Below are 15554 nucleotides of genomic sequence, written 5' to 3' on the forward strand. Positions count from 1 at the left end.
TTTGTTTCAAATAAACTCTTGGAAAGCAAAATGTATCACAGATATAAATGAGCAGACAGGAACAAGTTGTGATCCATGGTGGGAAAAAATATATTGATGTTAAGACCCACAGCTGTAACATAACAGCTTAGAGCATTCACTCATTCTTGAGAGAGGCAAAATTCATGGCCCATGTGTAAACAACATGAGACTTAAAGTTGCTGAATGATGGCATCAGAGTACCTTGGTAAGGTAGCAGGGGATGGAATTTGCCACAGTCTGGACAGAAAATATGGCACACCTCCTAAAGTATCATTGAATAATAAAAAAAAAATTGAAATTACAATGTAGGAAGGCTAATTATTTGGTACAAATCCAAAAAATGGTGAGAGCCGTTGAATTATTTTTAATTCGGTACTCATACCTTATTTAAATATTAAGTTTGCAGTCGTGTCTTAAAACAAATATTGTATCTGCATGGTTTGCACAAGCATGGGCTAGAAAAACATACTCACGTTGAAGAGTTACTCATAAAGAGTACAGGTAAAGAAGATCAAAAGCAGAACTACACCAACAGTTAAAGAAATTATTTAATCCCAAATCCTTCGGCATTGCTGTCAATGGCCGATCTTTCTCAACTGGGGTGTATTCCTGCAACTTGCTCTTTCACTGCCTTGGTGACAGCTACACATCTGTGGATAGCATAAGTGTAGCATGATATATGGGGCACCATGGTAGCATAACAGTTAGTGCAACTCTACTACATCTTGTGGTGTCAGAGTTTGGAGTTTAGTTCTGGTGTTCTCAGTAAGATAGTTTGCACATTCTTCCCATGAGAGCATGGGTTTTTTCTGGGTGTTCTAGTTTCCTTCTGTGGTCCAAAGACGTACTGTTCAGTAGGTTAATTGTGCATTTAGATTGTCCTGTGATTAGGCTAGGGTTAAACAGGTGGGTTGCTGGGTGGCACAGCTCAAAGGGTCGGAAGCAGCTGTTCCTTGCTGCATCTCTAAAAATCTTCTAAGTACAGCATAGAAACCATTTATTCGGCCCATGATGTCCACAGGAACCAAGATTTCCATCAAAGCAAGTCCCATTTGCCCACATTTGGCTCATATCCCTCTCCACCTTTCTTATCTATGTATCTGTCCAAATTTCTTTTAAATGCTGTTAATGTACCTGTCTCAGTCATTTCCTCTGGCAACTCATTCCATTTACTGAGCACTCTCTGGGGGTAATATTGTTTCTGGCTAAATCTCTCTCCTTTCACCTTAAATCTGTGCCATCTAGTTCTTGATTCCCCAGTTCAGGGAATGTTCACCCCTCTATGCCCTTCTCTATTAGATCATCACTGCATCACTCATTCTAGAACACAGAACATAGAAATCTGCAGCACATTACAGGCCCTTCGGCCCACAATGTTGTGCCGAACATGCAACCTACTCTCCTACTCTAGAAACTGCCCAGAATTTCCCTAGTGCATAGCCCTCTATTTTTCTAAGCTCCATATACCTATCTAAGAGGCAATGCATTCCACACACTCACCACTCTCTGTGTGAAAAACCTACCCCAAACATCCTCTCGGTACCTATATCCAAGCTCCTTAAACTATGCCCCCTCATGTTAGCTATTTCAGTCTAGGAAAAAGCCTCTTCCTATGAACATAATCAATGCCCGTCATTATCTTATACACCTCTATCAGATCACCTCTCATCCTCCATTGCTTCAAGGAGAAAAGGCCAAGTTCACTTAACCTATTGTCATAAGTTACGCCTTCCAATCCAAACAACATCCTTGTAATTCTCTTACATTCCAATGAATAAAATTGTCAGCAGTTCAACCTCTCTCTATAGCTCATGCACTACCAACATCCAAAGCTCAATAACACAGCACTCAACTCCTCCCTCGGTTAACTGATTTTTTATCCTTTTGTCTTTGTGATCAACAGATCATAATCAATAAGGATGGACAGCGATCACTCCACCGTGATCCTCTGCAATACTGCCCTTTCAAGACAGTGTCCACAGCCCCCTACTCTACTCCCTATACACTCACGACTGTGGTGTCAGATTCTGCTCAAACTCCATTGATAATATTGCAAATGATACCACCATAGAGGGCAATATCTAAAACAATAATCAGTCAGAGAATAGAGAGGAGCTAGAGAGCCTAGTGACATGATGTCACAACAACACTTTCTCCTTAATGACAGCAGAAAAGAGCTGGCCGAGGAAGTGGGATGGTGCAAATAGTATTGTTGACATCAATAATACAGACATTAACATAGTTGAGAGGTTCAAGTTTCTAGGAGTGAACACCACCTGTCCCGGTCTAACTGACTAGATGCCATGGACCCGAAAGCTCATCCAGACCTCTGATTCCTCAAGAGGCTAAATAAATTTGGGGCATGTCTCCTTTGACTGTTACCAGTTTTTATCGATGCAGCAAGGAAAGCATCCTATCTGGCTGCATCAATTTTGGCATGGCAATACCTGCCAGTAACCTCAGGAATCTGCAGAGAGTTGTTGACACTGCTCAGTACATCCCAGTAACCAGACCTCCTTCCATCAACTCTGCCCACATTTCTCATTGCCTCAGTAAAATAGCCACAAAATGAACATTGTCACCTTCCCTGAACATTCTCTCTTCTCCCTCCCATCGGGCAGGAGGTGCAAAAGCCTGAAGAGCAGACTCAGTACCAGCTTCCATCCTGCTATTATAAGGTTATTGAATGGTTTCCTAGTAAGTGTAAAGGGGGGTTTCTTTTTTCTCTTTGTTGGGAAAGGGTTTCCTTTTGTAACTAGCAGGAATGCTAATTTACTGATAACGAGAATGGTATTCCTTTGTAAACCAAATGGGGATTAATTTTCTTTCTTCTGAGTCTGTAAGCTTTTGTTGACGGGCTTTTGGGCAGATCGGCGCGAGGGGGTCGAGAGAGAGGACGCAATGCTCTAAGCTGGGCGAGGATCGGACCCCAAAGGGGGGTCCGAGGCCGGGAGATTCTCCGAGGAGTGGGGGGGGGGGGGGGGGGATGAAGCTGGATGTGCTTGGTTGACCACTCGGAGGGTCCTGAGCTGTTTGGAGAGTCGAGGAGTTCGGAGGGGAATTGAGCTCCAACGGTTGAGCACAAAGTGGTTTGGACTTTGATAAGTTTGGCGCCTTTTCTTTAATTTTCTCTTCATATATACTGTATCGTTATTAATCACTTGGTTATAGTAACCTTTATAAATTGTACTCATTTAATCGCATATGGTGTACTGTCTGTTTTTGGGCGAGGCGGGGACATCACACAGCATCCACACCAGCTGATTACCCAGTTTGGCGGGGCCGAAGGCTGCTCCCCCAGACGAGAACGAGCTGAGCGAGCCTGAGGTGACCCAGGGAGTTACATAAGAAAAAAAGATGGACTTCTGACCTCACAATCTATCTTGTTTGGCCATAAAACATATTATTTACTTGCACTTCACTTCCTCTGTGCAATATTTTATTCTGCACTCTGAATATTTCCCCTTGTACTATCTCAATGCACTGCTGTAATGAACAAATGTGTATGAGCAGTTTGTGAGGCAAGTTTTTCACTGTACCTCAGTACATGTGACAATAATTAACCAATTTGCCAACATTGGAGCATAACATTTAGCTCACATTTACAGGGCAAAATGTCCAACAACCAGAACAGTTTTTCATGCACACAGAAATGCCTGCTCAGTAAATTGTCAATCCCCATTATGGAGATTTTGGCCCAATCTATCTCTAGTGTACATGCCTCATCAAATCGAGGGCCATTATCAGACAATGGTCAAGATTAATTTTCAATTAATAAGGATTTAAATTTATAATATATTCACCAGCTTGTGCATATGCTGCTGCCATGCCATGATTCTCCCAAAATGCTTTTTAATCAATTTTCCATTCATCATTTCAGTGACCTGAAAGTCAGTACAGAATGCCAATAGGCCCAAAAACTGCATCATATTTGCGAATGTTAGTGCCGATCCTGCATTAAGTCTTAATTTCCCATACACTTATTTCCACTTGAACTTCAGTGGTGATATTTGTCTGGATACTTAATACCACTATCCAAAAGTATATATCTCCCTCCATGTTTCATAGTATAACAGTTATATTTCATTAAGTTTTCTTTTGCCTCTTCACCTGCTGTTAGAAAATATTTTTAAAATTTTTCTCCTAAGAATATTATTTCAAAGCTTAATTTAATTTGAAGACCAAGCAATATCACTGAGTCAACTGCACCACAGAACACTGTATGCATTTCTTGTTTCTGCATTGAAACTTTATTTTTAGTTTCAAGATGGAATATGGTTGTAGAACTTTATTGTGGTTCACATCATTTTCTTAAAAGTACAATGTGGATTGAGATGAAACATGATAATGTCTGATTACACACTCTGTAAATTTGTTTGCGTAACTGTACATCATCAAAAAGTGCTAAAAGTTGGGAATGTGTTATGTCAGAGGTAGACATGATAGAAAGGAACATTAGTTTCTTCTTCAGGCAAAATTAATTGAACTTCTAAACATTGAATGTTGTAAGTAATTACTTCACTCCTGTTTACATGATAGAAATGAATGTCGTCAAGCATGGAGCAGAATGAAAGACAAGATAAGAAAAATGCATTTGTATGGTTCATTGTAATTTGCTGAGAACACATTTCTTTAAGAAAAAGGAAGCTCAGGCAGTTAAAAGTGAGAAGATACATCCTGCAAACACTTAAAATGGAGGAATTCAAAGTGAGCAGGGAAACAACAGTGTGAGTGAATGCAGGAGGGCAATATATTAGGACAATAATTTGGAGAGCAAGTAGTGTTGGCCACCCATTTTAATTCCATTCCCATTCCCATTCTGATATGTCCATCCATGGTCTCCTCCACTGTCATGATGAGGCCACAGTTAGGTTGGAAGAACAACACCTTATATTCTGTTTAGGTAGCCTCCAACCTGATGGCAAGAACATTGATTTCTTGAACTTATAGTAATGCACCTGATGCACCGTCAATAACTTTTGGAGACGTGAGGTGAGACATAGGCTTTTATTGGCTGGAAGAAAGAACAAGCAGCAATTGACCACCACACTGCATCCTGGAGACTGAGGCCAGGGCGGAGTCCCCAATCGCCTTTATACCGGGGTCCGTGGGAGGAGCCATGGTCAGTGGGAGGAGCCACAGGAACAGTCAGCAGCGGGGGGGGGGGGGCGTGTCCAGACAGGTATATGTAGTTCACCACAGCACCCCAAAACCCCTCCCGCACCTTTTCCCTCTCTCACTTTAATTCCTTGCCCGCCCATCAACTCCCTCTGTTGTTCCCTCCCCCTTTTACTTTCATCCATGGCCTTCTGTCTCTTTCACCAATCAAATACCCAGCTGTTTACTTCATCCCTCTCCCTCCAGGTTTCACCTATCAGCTGTTGGTTCTCTACCCCCACACCTTTTAAATCTATTCCTCAGCATGTTGACTCTAGTCCTGTCGAAGGGTCTCAGCCCGAAATGCTGACTGTACTTTTTCCCAGAGATGTTGCCTGGCCTCTGAGTTCCTCCAGCATTTTGTGTGAAGTACTGTTGGTGATTTGGCGTGAGTGTTTTGAGGTGAGTCATGGTTGGAAGGCAGGATTGGACGATCAAAACAAATATGTGTTCAGAGAAAATGTAAGAAGAAGGAGACCAAAGGCAGAATCCACTCCATTGAGAGTCAGAAAGAATTGGTGATGCAGTTTTTGTTTCCATACTACAGCACTCACTAACTCCCAGATGAAAAGAAAATGAAAAGATGGAGAAAAGAAAACTAAGTTAAAAGGAAGAAGGGAAATAGAAAGATCCAAGAGGCAGAAGTAAAACAGACTATGAAACTGAAGTATAAAGAAAGCCAACAGTTAAGGAAGGAACAATAATGTTATAAAGCTGAGCACACAATGAAAATGAAAATGAAAATTCACTCATCTGCACAAGCGGTCACATATTGAAAAAGTCGACTTTAATCAATGCTATCTGATAGCACAATGTTCTCTAATTTACCATTTACAAAACAGCATGTTCCACCAAAGTATGGGCACTTCGTGCTTTAAGGGAGGTGGGGGGAGTCTGCTGCATTCCTGGCTAAATGTTCCATATCTCAATTTTTCCATATCATTAAGTCATGCCATCTGAGCAAAGTCAACAAATGCAAGTTGAAAAAAACATTGCATTTATTTATTTCCCTTTCCACATAAATTTCATGGGAATGAATTTTATTCCATGTCTGAAATATTGGGCAGTGATATTTGAATTGTGTAAGAAGGAATTTCAATTACCTGTATGACTGTAATGTTAGGTCATCTGTATGCCATTAAGGATCCAGTACCACTGCTGCTTTAATTAGCATTGTGTACATTCAGTGAACATAGGGTCATTACCTTAATAGAAGCTTTCAATAAGGGCTTAAAGATATTAAGATAACCAGTGCACAAAATGGTTGCACCAAGAACATAATTACATTAAAAGCCTAAACATGGTAAATCTACTCTGAACTGAACTCTAATTATTGCTGCTGGACAGCACCATAAAGTGCACATTAATGCAGCAACATGTAATAAACTTGTATTTACAAATAATAAACCTTATTGAAGATTTAAAGAACAGCATAGAACTAAGTATGTTGGAGGTTTGGAGACTATAGAGCAAATAGATTTAATTCTTAGAAGAGGCAAGAGGAAATAATCTAGGTAGATAATTCAGGTAGAAAGGAACTACAATAATTATGTTTATTTTGTTGGTCCAAGGTGTTAATCATGTTTTGAAAGATGTTATTATGGCATTACATATATAAGCTAATGATATCTCTATTAAATGCACACAATGTAGCTAATTACTTTGTTTCTGTTTTAAAATTCCATACGCACATCAACAAAGAGGTTTATGTAAAACTTTTGCATCAAGCTCTAGGGTTAACACCTGGAATTAGAAACCAGAGGAGATTTGTGGACCATGTATCAAATAGTAATTCAGATTTGAAATAATGCAAATAACTCTGGCTGCTACATTACAGAAGAACAGCAGACTCACAGAAAGTGAAGGGAAGGATGGTGTTACTTTTATCAGGAAAGCAGACATTGAGGGGGGAAACCAATATTAACATAGCAATGGGTTTCAAGAGAATAGGGAGGGAGAGACATTAAGAAAGAAAAGGACATAGACAGCGAGGAAGAGGAGGGGAAAGGAAGAGAGGAGGGCTAAGAATGAGAGTAGGTAAGGAAGAGAGTTTGGGTAGGAGAAAGAGGGTAAAAGGAAAAGGAATGGATGTAAAGAGGTAGAGAGAGAATGGTAAGCGAGAAAGCAAGAGAGAGAAAAAATAAAATTTTCACTGGTGATGCAGAGTAAAACTAGAACCCAACAATGTAAGAAATTAAAAACGAAATTAAGAAGGTTCTTAAGAGAATGCCACTCAGTCCTCATTGAAGTATTTGAAGGTAGGAAAGATTTTGGGAGCAGGGTACACGCGTGAGACAGAAGGAGTAATGTTGATAAAATTGGATGAGAACGCTGTTGTAGAGTGGAGACGTGTCATGGTCTGCTTCTGCAATACTTCCATTAATTCTGCTTAAAAGTGTCAAATGAGGCAACCTTCAAATACCATGTTCAATATATGCAATATGATGTAAAACAAATTCGGAACCTCATCTTGCAAACTAGTGTTCACATTGTTGAAGAACTGTGATCATCCTAATTTCAGATTGAGATCTGAACAATCAACCTTAATTCAAGTTGTATCCCGCCCCTTACATGACAACTGATCATAAGACTACAGGACATAGGAGTACAGTTAGGTCATTTCCATTATTGATACTGCTCTGCCATTCCATCATGGCTGATTTATTTTCCCTCTCCACCCCATTCTCCTGGCTGTTCCCGATAACCTTTGCTGTTACTACAAATCAAAAAATCATCAACCTCCTCTTCAAATATACCCAGTGACTTGGCTTCCACAACGATCTGTGGCAATGAATTTCACAGATTCACAATGCACTGGCTAAAGAAATTCCTCATCTCGATTGTAAAGGGACATCATTATATTCTGAGTCTGTGCTCTTTGTTCTGGACTCCCACACTACAGGAAACATCCTCATCCACTCTAGATAGGCTTTTCAATATTTGGTAGGATACACTGTGATCCTCCCTCATTCTTCTAAACTCCAGCAAGTACAGGCCTAGAGCAATCAAATGCTCCTCATACATTAAAACTTCCATTTCTGCGATTACTTTTGTGAACATCCTCTGAACTTTCTCCAATGCCAGTATATCCTTTCTAAGATACAAGACCCAGAACCGCTCACAATACTCCAAGTATGGTCTAACCAAAATATTATAAAGCTTCACATTACATCCTTGTTTTCATATCCTAGTCCTGAAAGCAAGCACATGACTGAAAAAAAAATCAAAAATCCAAACCTAAATCAGAAAATACAGTGGATTCTGATTAATTTGGGCAGCCACTTATTTGGGACAACTCTTAAAGAACAAAAACTAAAGAGGAAATAGCCAGGATTCCCATTGCTTATTTGGGACACTACACACTTAATTGGGACAGCGGACTGTCACATGAACTGGTTGTGGCTGCTGTTAAACACTACATCGTGCTTAGAACAAGCAGTCTTCAAATAGTGAGAGTTGCATGTGTTTGCTCTCAAAAAACATACATTTTTGTCACTGACAGCTGGTGAGAAATAAGCAGTATGACAATTAAGAACTGTTTTCCTAACTGTGGTTTCAAGCATTCAGGCTTAGAGATAGCAGCAATGGCTGGAAGTGAAAAATAAATTATTTTGCTATTTCAACAAATTAGGAACAATGAAGAATTTGAAGTTATCAACAATCATCTTAAATGTTACAATGAAAATAAAGATTTGGAGGATGTAATTGTCAAAAGAATTGTGCGAAGACAGTCTATCATCTGCACTAGTTTTCTGTGCTGATTTTGTTAATTTACAATCAAAAGAACACAGCAGTGTACACTGAATTCCTCCAACAATAACTATTAAAAGCTAATAAACAATTTTATAGTACTGATATACTATTGGTAGTGTTTTAAGTTGTGTCCATTTCATAAATACATAAAGTGTTACTCAGTTAAGTCACGAACAAGAGGAAATCTGCAGATGCTGGAATTCAAAGAAATACACACAAAATGCTAGAGGAACTCAGCAGACCAGGCAGCATCTATGGAAAAGAGTAAACAGTTGATGTTTACTCTTTTCCGTAGAAACTGCCTGGCCTGCTGAGCTCCTCTAGCATTTTGTGTGTATTATTCAGTTAAATAGTAATTTGTCTTTTTTTATATCTTTTTCACTATCTCCATGATTTTTTGGCTAATTGGGGCAGCTGCTTAATTATGCCAAAATATACATATGCTGATGTGTTCCGATTAACCGGAATCCACTGCTTTGAATGTTCTAAGTCTGTGGAAGATAATTATTGTGGCAAGGTAATAAATCAGTGATCTTCAGTGTTAGTGGAAGTCAGTAAACAGGCCATGGATGCAAACTGAGCCATCACATGCTGTCACCTGGTTTTTAGAGGACCGAATTTCACATACAAAAAGTGACAATATTCTTAGATTTTCTGTGTCAGTAATTGCTCCAATTGATGCACTCCACCCACTGAAGATCCAAGCCAGTTGCCTTTTCTGACCTTCTTTGAGACATTGGGCTAACATACCGGATCAAGCTATACTGATGGTTTGTCTGGGCTAGGTGCCTGCACGGGGTGGCAGTGGTGGGAGAGTTCTGATATTGAGAAAAGTTTGAAGTTAGGTGATAACAAACTAATTGTCCTTTTTTAAATTTTGATGTCATGAATTTATCTAACTTCTGACTTACTTGGCAGTACAACCTTTCCTGTTTCATAGAAGTTTAATTTCCACTCCAGAGACTTCAAAAGAATCTAGGCAGTTCGAAGGATGTGTACACCATTGGAGATAAAATTCTTTGGATCAGATGTTAATGTAAAGCTTGTTTGGAGAAAGATATTAGAATTATCCCTGATAACTCAATGAATATTAAACCCATAAATAGCTACTAAATACCATGGTCCATTGGATTTCACTGTGTATGAACTTGCTTTACATTAGTGACCCAACTTCAAAAATATTTATTGGCTGTAATGTGTCTTAGGGGTGTATGGGGTCTCTAGGGAGGGGTAGCACATCTGATGGGAGAGGCCTGCCATGCCCTTTTTATGGGCAGCTTATCCACCTTTGGTCCCCACCTGGCGCTCAGCTCTCACCTGTGGCTCCAAGTAGCTTTAACACGCACAGTGGCCACACCCTGGTAAACTGTCTCAGCAGATGGGCCAAACCAGGTGAGGGTAGCCGATGGGTCTTCGACCCTCGGTGAGGTAGTGTATCTCTCTGTCCCAGTGTGTGAAGTCTGGCCCTGGCAGACTGAGCGGAGGAGACCGATTAATGGTCCAACGGTCAAGAAGGCTGGCCAGCAGGCATTGTGGAGTGCTAAGAGCATGACAAGGCACTTAGATGTCCTGGTTATCCACTGCAAGAGCTGGTGTTCTCTTTAAACTTACCCGACAGAAGGCAAAGGCAAACCACTGCTGTAACCTGCCGAGTATATAATTTCCCAATATGTCAGGGCGGCGTGGACGGAAATCGTCTGCCAACTGGAAATTCCAGATGCGACCCAATGACGATGAATGTGTCTTGGGGGGGCATAAATAGAGCTACCCTATATACTGTAGATTAAGAATTTTTTCAATAAAAACATTATTAAAAAATTAGGAACCATCCCCCAATTTGTAATTACCTATATCGCAATAAGATTTGTCGAGTTCTGTGTATGGACGATTTGGAGATTCATTTCAAACACCCAAAGGCAAAACAGTTTTGTGTTTTGCTCGCGTGGGTTTTCCTCCAAACTGTTTCTTTTGCACAATCGATTTATGAAAATATATATTTAATACCTCTGCTTATGTTAATACATTATAAGAACAATAAAAAAAGTTTCTGGAAATTACATTGACACAAGGTTAAAATGGTATATGTTTGCTGGTGGTTTAATTAATTTTTGACCTATTTATACTAAGTGCATTAATATTTCCATTGTATTCAAATTAATCAACTTTATGCATCAAAATATTTCAATATAAAATCTGCTGTGCCCTGTGCTTAATTACAATCCAGAAATGTAATCATATAATTTCATTGTGGCTCAAACAACTAGCTTGATTTAGATAGAAATCAGGGGTTGTTATAACTTATTAGATTGAAAATACAACATTAGAAATAGCTACATTATGGTAACAAACCTGTGACTCCAAAGCTTGATTCTTTAAAGCAATCCTGGTTGATGACAAGTCACTTAAACACTTAAAACCAATATGTGTTTGAAGTTAAAATGCTACTTGTGTAATTATGCCAACATAATTACTTACCTTTCATTGTCAGAATTTGCATTCCCATATTAATACCTCTCTCTTTTTCATGATGTCATGAAGTGTTTTTAGGAGATTGACTGTAATGTGCCTGGAAAATGACAACCATTACTCCCAAATTTCTCCAGGCTAGAACTACTTCCACTTTTCATAAGTAGAAATAGTCGACTATAAATGATAGCTCATCAATTCAACACCAGTATCATGCTTTCCCTCCAGATATCATATCCCTTCATGCTATAAGTGTTTGAAAATCTCAGCCAGGAATTGCCCTACACTACAAGTACTCGCAGGTAGGTACTGTATATTGTTCATTAGGTACAAAGACAACACTGCATTCAACATTCCAGGTTTAAACCTACCAAAGTCCGGAGAAATCTGAATAAGTCTTCATTGTACTTTTATCCCTTTGTAATTGGAGCCAATAGTTCAATAGAGCCAATAGTTCAATTGGCCAATAGCCAATAGGCCGAGTATTTTGGGTTCATAACCCACCAACGAATGTATAGAGGTATATGCCATGACTGTAAAAATATTAAGAATTCTTCCTCTCCAATCATACTCCGCTTTCCAATTTCCAGTAATTTCTCCCACTCCCCATTCTCTCCTTTTTTATTCCCTATTTTGGCTCCCCTCTTACCCTTTCTCATCTCCTCACCTGCATATCACCTCCTTCTGGTGCCCCTCCACTTTCTATTTTTCCTATTGTTCACTGCCGTTCCCTAACAGATTCCTTTACCTTTTCTAACTATCACAACTATCACTTTCCAGCTTTTCCCTTCATCCCCTTTCCCCCACCCACCTACCTTCAGCTCACCTGTAACCTTCCAGCTTGTATTCCTTCCTCTCCTCCCCACCTTCTTATTCTGGCTTCTTCCCTCATGCTTCCCAATCCTAATGAAGGGCCTTGGCCTAAAACATCAATTTATTATTCCTCTCCATAGATGCTACCTGAAATTCTGAGGTCCTCTAGCATTTTGAGTGTGTTATTCTCCACTTCCCATGGCAATCATGCTCTCTCATTCTTCCTTATCCACTCATAGCTTACCAATGATCTCTCTTCTGGTACTTAATCCCTGCAAACAGGATGTGCTGCACCTGCCCTACATCTCCTGTCTTACCACCATTCAGGGCCCCAGGCAGTCCTTCTAGGTAAGGCAAGTCTGTCAGCATCATCTATTGTATCCAGTCATCTGGCTGTGACCTCTTCTACATTGGGAAAACCTTACGTAGATTGCGGAACCGCTTCATTCAGCACCTTTGCTCCATCCGCCACAAAACGTGGTCACCCATTTCAGTTTTTATTGCCAATGCAAGACCTCCATTGCTGCAACAGTGCAACCACACTCAGGCTGGAAAAGGGACATCTCATATTCCATCTGGATAGTCTCAAACCTAATGGCACGCACATCAATTTCTCTAGCTTCAGGTAAATCTTCCTCCTCCCTCCTTTCCTCTTTTTTCCACTCCCCACTCTGGTGTGTGTTTTACATAAGAATTCTTATGAGGAAAATACAAAGGGCAAAGAGAGGACATCAGATTATTCTGGCCATAAAAATTAAGGAAAATGTTAAGAAGTTGTATAATGTTAAAAAGAGTGAAATGGTGCCAAGGAAGAATGCTAGACCAACAGGGCACTTTTCTCATAGGCTGCAGGATATGGGTGGGATTTTTAAGAATCCCTTGGTTTCCTTGTTGTTTAATGAGGAGAAAATAATGGTTGCTCAAGAGATAAGAGAAACTAGTGCAGATGTTTTGGGGGAGGTTAGTATTACGGGGGGAGGAGGTATTTGCTCATTAAAATGGCTTGATCTCCATGGACTGACAAAGAATATTTTCAGATTTAGTGGCAGGCTACAGTGGATTTGTCTACATGGACTTCAGCAAGTCCCACATGGGAGATTGGTCAAGAAGGTTCAGTCACTTGGTATTCAAAATGAGGTAATACATTAGATTAGACATTAGCTTCACAGAAAAATGTAGAGGGTGGTTGTAGATGGTTGCCTCTCTGACTGCACGCCTGTGACTAGCGGTGTTCCATGGTTGTTTGTTATCTATATCAATGATCTGGATGGTAATGTGGTAAATTGGATCAGCAAATTTGTGGATGATACAAAAATTGTGGGTATACTGTACAGCGAAAAAGACCATCAAAGCTTGCAGCAGGATATGGACCAACTGGAAAATGGGATGAAAAATGACAGATGGAATTTAATGCAGACAAGTGTGAGATGTTGCACTTTGGGAGGACCAACCAGGGTATAGTAAGTGGTAGGCACTGAGGAGCGAGGTAGAACAGAAAAATCTAAGAACACAAATCTAAAGTGGTGGCAGAGGTAGATGCTTTTGTAAGGAAAGCTTTTGGCACATTGGCCTTCATAGATCAATGTACTGAGTACAGGAGTTGGGATGTTATATTGAAATAGTATAAGATGTTGGTGAGGCCTAATTTGGAGTATTGTGCACATATCCGATCACCTACCTGCAGGAAAGATGTCAATAAGATTGAAAAAGTACAGAGAAAATTTACAAGGATGTTGCATAGCCTTGAATATCTGGGTTATAGGAAAAGGCTGAATAGGTAAAGACTCTATTCTCAAAAACATAGAAGATTGAACAGAGATGTGACAGATGTATAGATAGGATAATTGCAAGTAGACTTTTTCCACTAAATTTGTGTGAGACTACAATTAGAGGTCATGGGTGAAGGGTGAACTGTTTAAGGGGAACATGAGAGGAAACTTCTTTACTCAGAGGGTGTGAGAGTGTGGAACCAGCTGCCAGTGCATGTGGTGGATGCAGGTTCAATTTCAACATTTAAGAGAAATTTGGATAGGTACATGGATGGGAGGAGTATGGAGGGCTAAGGTCCAGGTGCAGGTCCATGGGAGGGGCATGGAGGGCTAAGGTCCAGGTGCAGGTCCATGGGAGGGGCATGGAGGGATAAGGTCCAGGTGCAGGTCCATGGGAGGGGCATGGAGGGCTAAGGTCCAGGTGCAGGTCCATGGGAGGGGTATGGAGGGCTAAGGTCCAGGTGCAGGTCCATGGGAGGGGCATGGAGGGCTAAGGTCCAGGTGCAGGTCCATGGGAGGGGTGTGGAGGGCTAAGGTCCAGGTGCAGGTCCATGGGAAGGGTGTGGAGGGCTAAGGTCCAGGTGCAGGTCCATGGGAGGGGCATGGAGGGCTAAGGTCCAGGTGCAGGTCCATGGGAGGGATGTGGAGGGCTAAGGTTCAGGTGCAGGTCCATGGGAAGGGTGTGGAGGGCTCAGGTTCAGGTTAAAGATTTGGATTAGACTGGATGAGCCAAAAGGCCTGTTTCTGTGCTGTAGTGTTCTATGACTCTATACAGAAAAAAGTTCAGAGAAGAGGCCCCTGTGCAGATATTTTCTTCATCAATTGCCACTGGTGGAGTGTCCAAACAGTGGAAAATGGATTATGTTTTTCTTCTATTTAGAAAGGTTGCAAGGACAAGCCAGTCAGCCTGATCTCATTAGTAGGAAAGCTATAGAAAGGGAATTCAGAGGGACTGGATCTAACAGCATTTGTTTAGATAAACGCTTCTTAGGAGGAGCCAGCATGGCTTTGCGGTGTTTTTACAGATCTTTAATGAAGGTAAATGATGGGAAAGTAGTGGATGTTGTTTATTTTAGCAAAGCCTTCAACAAGGATGGTAAGGTAGGCTGGTTGAGAAGGTTTGATCCCATGCCATGCAGCTGGTTAGCTGGATTCAAATTTAGTCAAAGGTAGGAAGCCTGTAACCAGAGCTCTGTCACAGGGGTTGGGAACTTGTTGTTCGTTATTTATAGAAATGATTTGGATGCAAGTGTTCCCTGATGAGCAAAATGTCTTTTATACATGTTTTGACTGACAGAAAACATGAAGGTAACTTCACAAACCCCACATCGCCCCTGACGACCCAGTGATTTTGGTTTCTGAGTCTGACATGAGAACATCCTTCAGAAGGGTGAATCCATGGAAAGCTTCTGGCCCATTCAGCATTCCTGGCCAAGTACTGAGGATCCAAGCTGATCAACTGTCTGGAGTTTTCGCTGATATTTTCAATATCTCACAAGTGCAGTCTGATGAACCCACCTGCTTCAAGCAGGCTTCAGTCATACCAACGCCCAAGAAGAATGTGGTAACCTGTCT

This window comes from Hypanus sabinus, chromosome 7 (genome assembly GCF_030144855.1).
Source record: "Hypanus sabinus isolate sHypSab1 chromosome 7, sHypSab1.hap1, whole genome shotgun sequence".
NCBI lineage: Eukaryota > Metazoa > Chordata > Chondrichthyes > Myliobatiformes > Dasyatidae > Hypanus > Hypanus sabinus.